This window comes from Macrosteles quadrilineatus, unplaced genomic scaffold (genome assembly GCF_028750875.1).
Source record: "Macrosteles quadrilineatus isolate MER2022 unplaced genomic scaffold, UCM_ALF_1.0 Scaffold_8__2_contigs__length_117827958, whole genome shotgun sequence".
NCBI classification, from domain to species: Eukaryota; Metazoa; Arthropoda; class Insecta; order Hemiptera; family Cicadellidae; genus Macrosteles; species Macrosteles quadrilineatus.
This window is the reverse complement of record NW_026542601.1, coordinates 34,253,915-34,262,316: the sequence shown is the minus strand read 5'-3', so window position 1 is coordinate 34,262,316 and position 8,402 is coordinate 34,253,915.

The following is an 8,402-nucleotide window of genomic DNA, read 5'->3' as shown; positions in this document are numbered from 1 at the left end:
AATCCTAAAATGCTATGGAAAGGGAGGAAAATAGGTCCGCGACGTAGGAAGTGGTGAAGGAAGTAGTCTAGGCGAGTTGTCCGGAGTGTTGGAAATGTTTATGACAATTAGATTAAGGTATCAGCAAACCTAAAATGCTACGGGAAGGGAGGAAAACAGGTCCGCGACGTAGGAAGTGATGAAGGAAGTAGTCAAGGTGAGCTGTCCGGAGTGTGGGGACTGTTTATGACGATTAGATTAAGGTATTTGCAATTCTAAAATGCTATGGAAAGGGAGGAAAATAGGTCCGCGACGTAGGAAGTGGTGAAGGAAGTAGTCTAGGCGAGTTGTCCGGAGTGTTTGAAATGTTTATGACAATTAGATTATGGTATCAGCAAACCTAAAATGCTACGGGAAGGGAGGAAAACAGGTCCGCAACGTAGGAAGTGATGAAGGAAGTAGTCAAGGTGAGCTGTCCGGAGTGTGGGAACTGTTTATGACGATTAGATTAAGGTATTTGCAATCCTAATGCTATGGGAAGGGAGGAAAACAGGTCCGCGACGTAGGAAGTGGTGAAGGAAGTAGTCAAGGCGAGTAGTCCGGAGTGTGGGAACTGTTTATGACGATTAGATTAAGGTATCTGCAATCTTTAAATGCAATGGAATGGAGGGAAACAGATCCATGACGTAGGAAATTGTGTAGGATGTAGATGTGTCGATGTGTGGATTTATGCATCTTTAATACTACGGTGCTTTCAGAGTGAACTAATGATTTTCCCCGAGCAAAGCTTGGTCCCCAGGTACTATAATCAAATGACGACACTAGCTTGAGGTTCGTGACGTATGAAGAGGTTAAGGAAGTAGTAAAGGTGAACAGTCTGGAGTATGGAAACTGTTTATGACGATTAGATTAAGGTCACAACGTTCCTAAAATGCTACGGAAAGGGAGGGAAACAGGTCCGCGATGTGGGAAGTGGCGAAGGAAGTAGTAAAGGCGAGCTGTTCGGAGTGTGGGATCTGTTTATGACGATTAGATTCAGGTATCTGCAATCTTAAAATGCTATGGGAAGAGAGGGAAACAGATCCGCGACGTAGAAACAGGTGAAAGAAGTAGTAAGGTGAGCAGTGTGGAGTGTGGGAACTGGAAACCGTTTGTAGCAGTTTTAATGTATCTGCAATGCTGAAATGCTATGAGAAGGGATGGAAGCATGCCCAAGACAAAGGAAATTGTGAAAGAAGTAGTAAAGTCTAGCAGTACGGACAGTGGGGATGTTTGTTGCAATTAGATTAACGTATCTAAAATACTAAAATGCTATGGAAAGCGATGAATACAGGTCCACGACGTAAGTGGTGAAGGAAGTAGTAAAAGCTGGCAGTGCAGAGTGGGGGAACCGTTTGAGCAGATGGATAAATGAATTTGTAATACTTAAATGCTATGAGAAAGGAAGGAAACAGGCCAATGACGTAGTAAATGGTGAAGGAAGTAGTAAGGCTAACAGCGCAGAGTGTGGGAACTGTCTTTGGCAATTAAATTAATGTATCTGCAATCCTAAAATGCTATGGGAAGAGAGGGAAACAGGTCCACGACGTAGGGTGTGGTGAAGGAAGTAGTAAAGGTGAGCAGTGTTGAGTTTGGGAATGGATTAATGTATCTGCAATGCTAAAATGCTACGGGAAGAGACTGTAGACTGTAATATGTTAAAATGATTACGAAGCACAAATCGATACATATTTTCGATACATGCAATCGTTTACAATCGAAATTTACAACTGAGTTGACAACAGCAGATTTTTACTCCATAGAGGCTAAAAACGATTTTTACTCCCTAAATATTAAAAATGCTACTTTAGACCCGCAGCGCATGCATGAAAAAATACTGTTTTTACTGCAGTAAGACAAAAACAATATAATATGAACCCTTGATGACTCCGCTCAATTTTGTGGATGCCTCTGCGAACGCCACCTAGTTAAATGTAATCCCTTAGATAGGTGGGAGGTCTTCGGACTCTAGTGGAACGACGCAGGTTTGTTTCTTCATCATCCCTCACAGAAGTAGGGGTCACGGTCTCATGCAGAGGGGATGTTTCGATTTCAGATTGAATAGAGTTCCCAATTTCAGGTTGAAGCAGATTTGATTCACGTCTCAGGTCTTGAAGAGCAGGATCTAGTTCTTGACTGGGATTTTCCGAAGTCACTGGCCCATCCTCTTGTTGGATAGCTTCAGGAGGAACAGCGAGATTTCGCACCGATACCAGAGCCTCTCTACCATCTCTATACTTGATGCGAGCATAGTCTGGATTAGCCTCTATCAGCTGAGCTTGTTCCACTAGAGGTTCATATTTGTTATTTCTTACATGCCTTCTCACTAATACTGGTCCTGGATTCATGAGCCATTGAGGTTGAGAGGTGCCATAAAATGATCGTCTCTGGTGTTTGAAAAGTCGTTCATGTGGGGTCTCATTCGTAGCTGTACATAGTAACGAGCGTATACCATGCAAAGCTTCTGGCAAAACATACTCCCACTGTTCTGTCTTCAGTCCCTTGTTTCTCAGAACAAGAGATACAGTCTTCCAAATCGTTCCATTATATCGCTCAGCTTGAGAATTACCTCGAGGGTTATAAGGTGAAGATCGGCTAGTGGCGATTCCTTTAGAGTGTAAGAAATCACTCAGTTCTTTTGACATGAAAGCAGAACCTTAGTCGGAGTGGACAAAAGCAGGCATACCAAAGATGGTGAAGATTGATGTAAGTGCTTTGATGACAGAAGATGCTGATGTGTCCGAGCAAGGAATAGCAAACGGATATCTTGAAAACTCATCAACAACCGTGAGTATGTATTTATTCCTTGTCACAGATGGTATTGGCCCCTTAAAATCAATGTTAAGTCTCTCGAAAGGAGCCATTGCATGGATGAGTGTTGATGGGGTTTTTTGGTAGAACCGAGGTTTCACTTCCGCACAAACAGAGCATGAAGCGGTCATTCGCCTGACATCTTCGATAGAGTAAGGGAGATTTTTACTTTTTAAGAAATGAACCATCCGTACTATTCCAGGATGCCCAATGTCACAATGAATTCTACGGAGTTTTTCGAAATCTCTACAAGAGATGGAAGATGAAACTCGTGAAAATGCATCTGCTACTACGTTTTCCTTGCCAGAACGGTACACTATGTCATAAGAGAAAGGTGCTAGTTCCAATCGCCACTTTAAAATCTTGTTGTTCTTAACCTTTCCCGCGTGTTTCTGATTGAACATATATGACACAGATTTCTGGTCTGTAATTAATTTAAACCGTCTTCCAATCAGGAAATGCCTCCATTTCTGTATTGAATCGAATATTGCGAGGGCCTCTTTTTCCACAGCAGGTAGATGTTGTTCACTCTTAGTTAGGGTTCTTGAAAAAAAACATATTGGCCTTCCAGCTTGTGAAAGGGTAGCCGCTATAGCTGATTCAGATGCATCTGTTTCTACAGTAAATGGAATATTCTCTTCAACTGCAGACATACTGGAGTTCGCTATTTCTTCTTTTAATGTCTTAAAGGCCAATATTTCTTTACTGCCTACTGGGAATGATTTGACTGTAGTAAGGCAATGAACCTTTTCAGAGAATTTAGGAATCCACTTTGCGTAATAGGACAACATGCCAAGAGCTCTTTTAAGGCTTGCATTATCAGTTGGAACGGGGAAATTCAAGAGTGATTGCAAGCGGTCAGGATCAGGACGCATGGAGATGTTTTCTACGATGTACCCCAGAACTGGAATGCTGGTCAACGAAAACTTAGATTTTTCTTTGTTCAGGGTAAGATTATACTTTTTAGTTGCTTCCATGAATCTCTGTAGGTTTTGATCGTGTTCTGCTTGGCTACGACCACAAATAGTTACATCGTCCAGATAAGCAAACGTGTCTAGTAGATTTTCATTTTCTATAATCTGATCAATACAATAGTTCTTTGAAAACACGCCACACCATTAGTTACGCCGAAAGGAATTCGAGTGTATTGGTAAAGTCTCCCATTAGCTTCAAATGCAGTGAATGGTTTATCTTCATTCCGAATAGGTATTTGGTGATATGCCTCCTTCAGATCGATTGTACTGAACACTTTGTATTGAGCAAGCTTAGAGACAAATGATTCAATGTGAGGTAGAGGGTAGGCATCAAGCTGTGTGAATTTGTTGATGGTTTGAGAGTAGTCAATACAGAGACGTCTCTTGTGCCCATTGTTGACCACAATCACTTGTGCTCTCCAAGGTGATTTACTCGGTTCAATTATTCCTTCTGATATAAGCCTACTTACTTCACTTTTTATGAACTTACTATCATCTTCAGAGTAGCGGCGGGACTTGATGGCTACAGGCTTGACGTCATTAGTTAGATTATCAAACAGTGGTGGTGGTGATACTTTAGCCCTAAGTAGATTGCAAACATTGAAGGGTGGGCGTTTACCACCGAAATTCAGCTCCACAGCAGAATGTTGCCGAAGGATGTCATGTCCAATTACAACATCGGCACATAAATCAGTTAAGACGAGCAGCCTTGTCTGTGGGTATTCGTGGCCATCGCACACCATGTCAACAATACAGTGGCCAAGAGTTGATGAAACATGACTTGTTGATGCCATCGATATTTCATGCTTTGTTGGGTATTTAGAAATATTGAATCTTTTCACAGTAGCTTCAGATATGAAACTGTCGGAACTCCCAGTATCAATGAGTGCATCTACTGGTTTGCCATTTAACATCAGTGACACTGTAGCTTTTGAAAGACATTTTTGTGAGGCAGCAACAAGAGAGGAAGACATTGAGTTTATTTCTGTCTTATCACTTTGAGTTGTTTTACCCTTAAATGTCCTACTTTGGTTGCGAGAATTGCAAACTGTTACACAATGGCCTTTCTTGTCACAAATATTACAAACTGAGTCTTTGGCAGGACAGTTGGCTCGAGAGTGTCGTGACCGTCCACAAAAGAAACATTTTTCTCTTCTTATCGAGGATAATTGGTGTGAAGACGAATCAGAAGCTGCCTGAGAAACATTTGTATCAGTAACATCAACATCTTTAGGAGTTGACTGAGATATAGAGTTACAAGGGCTTGAAATATATGAAACCGCCTGATTTTCAGCTGATTCCAAGGTAATGGCTTGATTATAAGCTTCTTCAAGAGTCAAAGTTAGATTTTCAAGAAGTCTTTGTCGAATGGACTGTGATATTAGTCCTCGAATGAAAGCGTCTCTTATGTACTCGTTGCGATTTTCATTAGCAGTGACAGATTTAAAGTTGCATGCTTTACTAAGTTCTTTTAGTTTTCGAAGATGCTGATCAATATTTTCTCCAGGTTCTTGTCTTCTAGTGGCCAGTTGATGACGTGAATATACCTCATTAGTAGGCTTTATAAAGAGTTTGTCAAGAATAGATATAGCTTCAGTATAAGAATCAGCCTCTGAGATTATTTCATATATGTTGTAGTCCACAAAATTAGTTAGAAGTTTTAGTAGATCATCTTCTGCAGCACATATTTCTTCCATGAAATTCTTGAAAGTGGTTTTCCAATGTCTCCACTGACGATCAGAATGGGGATCATTAGGGTCCAAAGATAGGCGCTCCGGCTTGAAGAATTTATCCATTTAGATTTCTTGGAATAAACTTGAATAGAAAAGATAGAATACAACTTGTATAGAAGAACTTGTAATAATATTAAGTTAAGATTAAGTTAAGATTAAGTTGAATAAATTGTTATGAAAAGAAATGTTTGGAAACCAAATTTATATGGTTTTATTCAACTTAATAGTCAGCTACATTTTACATGAGAGAATTGCACAAAACTGTAAACATTACATACATAAACAAAACAATCTTAAATAAAACAGCTGAATAATATTTGACAGTACAATAGGAATCATATTACATAACAACCAGGAAATAAGACTTGATGGTAGTTATTTTTATTTTCATAACATAATGTTTCACCATGGTATGGAGACGAATCATCATTAAAAACATGATTATTGCTGTTCTGTGTATACATTTTGTCGTAGGACTTATTATGCCAATGGCGAGATGCCTGGTTAAGAGATTCGTTCCGGGCGTCCCGCCGACAACCTAGTTTTTTTTTATTAGGTTGGCTTGGGGATTTGTTCCGATTTCTGTCATAACTGTTGCTTCTGGGCCTCGATCTGTTTGAGTCCTGGTTACGGACTGCAAAACTTGTAGCAGATGGATTTCTTTTATTAAAATAACAGTTTTGAGTTGAGTGATTATCCATTTTACAAATGTCACAATTGAATCGTCTCGCCTGGTGTCTGTAGTAGTTGGACGTGTAGTTTCTCTGATAATAATGTGGTTGTTTTTGGTTATAGCTTGGATAGTATTCTCTTCTGTTATAATGCCGTCCCGGAGAAGGTGAGTTTCGCCTGTAATATGCCTGACCAGTATTTCTTCTGGGTGATCGACTATAATGTCGAGCCGAAGAATCATGTTTAACCTGAGATATATCCATCCTGGGTGATGGATCTCTGCTAGGTTTATAATTTACTTTCAAATCATTTACAGCTTTTGTTAAATCAGTTATTACGTTTAGTAGTTCAGGGGTTTTAGCTTGTTGTTAAGTTGAATTTGTGTCAAAATGTACACTCTTTGGCTTGGGAATTTGTATTGTGCTGGTACAATTTTCAACAGGGTTAACGTACATAATCAAATCCATAGTGCAAATTGTATTTTCTAGTGTTTTGTTGCTTGAGGGCTTGCATGGCTTGTAATTTAGTTAGTCTTTCTTGGAATTCCTGCATAGCTTTTGTTTCTTCAGAGCTATAGACGAGTAAAAAAGCCACTTTGTCACGTCATGTATATATACACTGCAGCAGCTGTGTACCGCTGGTGGACTTGGTATAGCGTTCCGTAAAGCAGCATTGTAAAGCAGCGTTCCGCCCCGCCAAGTCCCCCAGCGGTACACAGCTGCTGCAGTGTATATATACATGACGTGACAAAGTGGATTTTTTACTTGTCTATAGCTCTGAAGAAACAAAAGTTAATAAAATAATTATTCATCTACTGGATAGGGGCACTCATTCTCAACAAAATAAAAAAAGAGAATTTAAAAAACGGTTGTGTTTGAGCCAGAAAAACTAGTTTGAAAATTCACAAATTTTCCGTGTTCTCCTTCTTCTCCTTGAATGTTGACGGACCTACAGCCCAAACCACTGGCTCAATTTTAATGTTTTTATGTTGTTCGAAAGCCCTTAACGTGTAGATGTGCCTTTTGAGGGTCTCACGTCGGTGCGTTGGCCCATAAACCCTTGGCAGGCCATCAAAGTACGATTTTGGCCCATTTAAATAACAGGGATTAAAATAAAAACAAAAGAAGGACCAGCTGCAATTAAATCTCATTTAATTTAAATGTTAGAAAAATTCATAGGTACAGCTGAAAACTATTTTAAAACTTTTATAAAGAATTTTTTTTAGGTATACCGAATGATTTGAACTACTTATTATATAAAATTACTTAGAGCAGTGATATTCCCCGATACTTTCCATTGAAAAATGCAGTGTACCGATGGTACACTGGTACAGCAGCTCGTCATTTTTAACAGTTTAATACTACTTATTAAAACATATTAAACCTAGGATCTTGAAACTTAGTACTAGTACTAAGGGCTTTTTATGTTTTGATACACTATAACAAATTAAACAATCGGAAAAATCACTCTACGTATGTTAAACAAGCAATTAAAAAGTGATATGTAAATTTAGGATAGATGAGTTTTTCAATATTTGTTTTGTTTATGCTATTTATAACAAACTAGTCTTTAGATGTACGGGTTTAATTATCAGAACACTTATGTAACACCAACGCATTTCATGTTGTTCAAGATGATATGTAAATTTAGGATAGATGAGTTTTTCAACATTTGTTTTGTTTATGCTATTTCTAACAAACTAGTCTTTAGATGTACGGGTTTAATTATCAGAAAACTTATGTAACACCAACGCATTTCATGTTGTTCAAGATGACCATTGATGAAATTTGAAACTGAGTTTAAGCCTAGGGGGTTTGTTAAATAGTAATTTTGGTATGTGTGTCAAAAAGTTTTTAATCGGTTTAAAGCAGATAAAACCAAAAATGTAGAATTTAGTTCTACATAAACAATATTATTGAAATTAAATTAGATGTAGTTGTGCCGTGGTCTATATATCAGAGAAAGAAGGATTTTTATTTTAACTGTTAATTTTCTACAAAAATAAATAAAATATAACAAAAAACCACTAAGTGGTAACACTTTCCCCACCAAGTCAGCAATCCAAAAAAGATAATAAATAATTACTTTTTTCGCCAAGAAAAACAATGTAATGTATGTAAGTTTGCAACTTGGCAGCAGACTTTTGCTCGATCACTTTAAAAAATACCATAAAACTAGTTTCATTGAGCAAGTA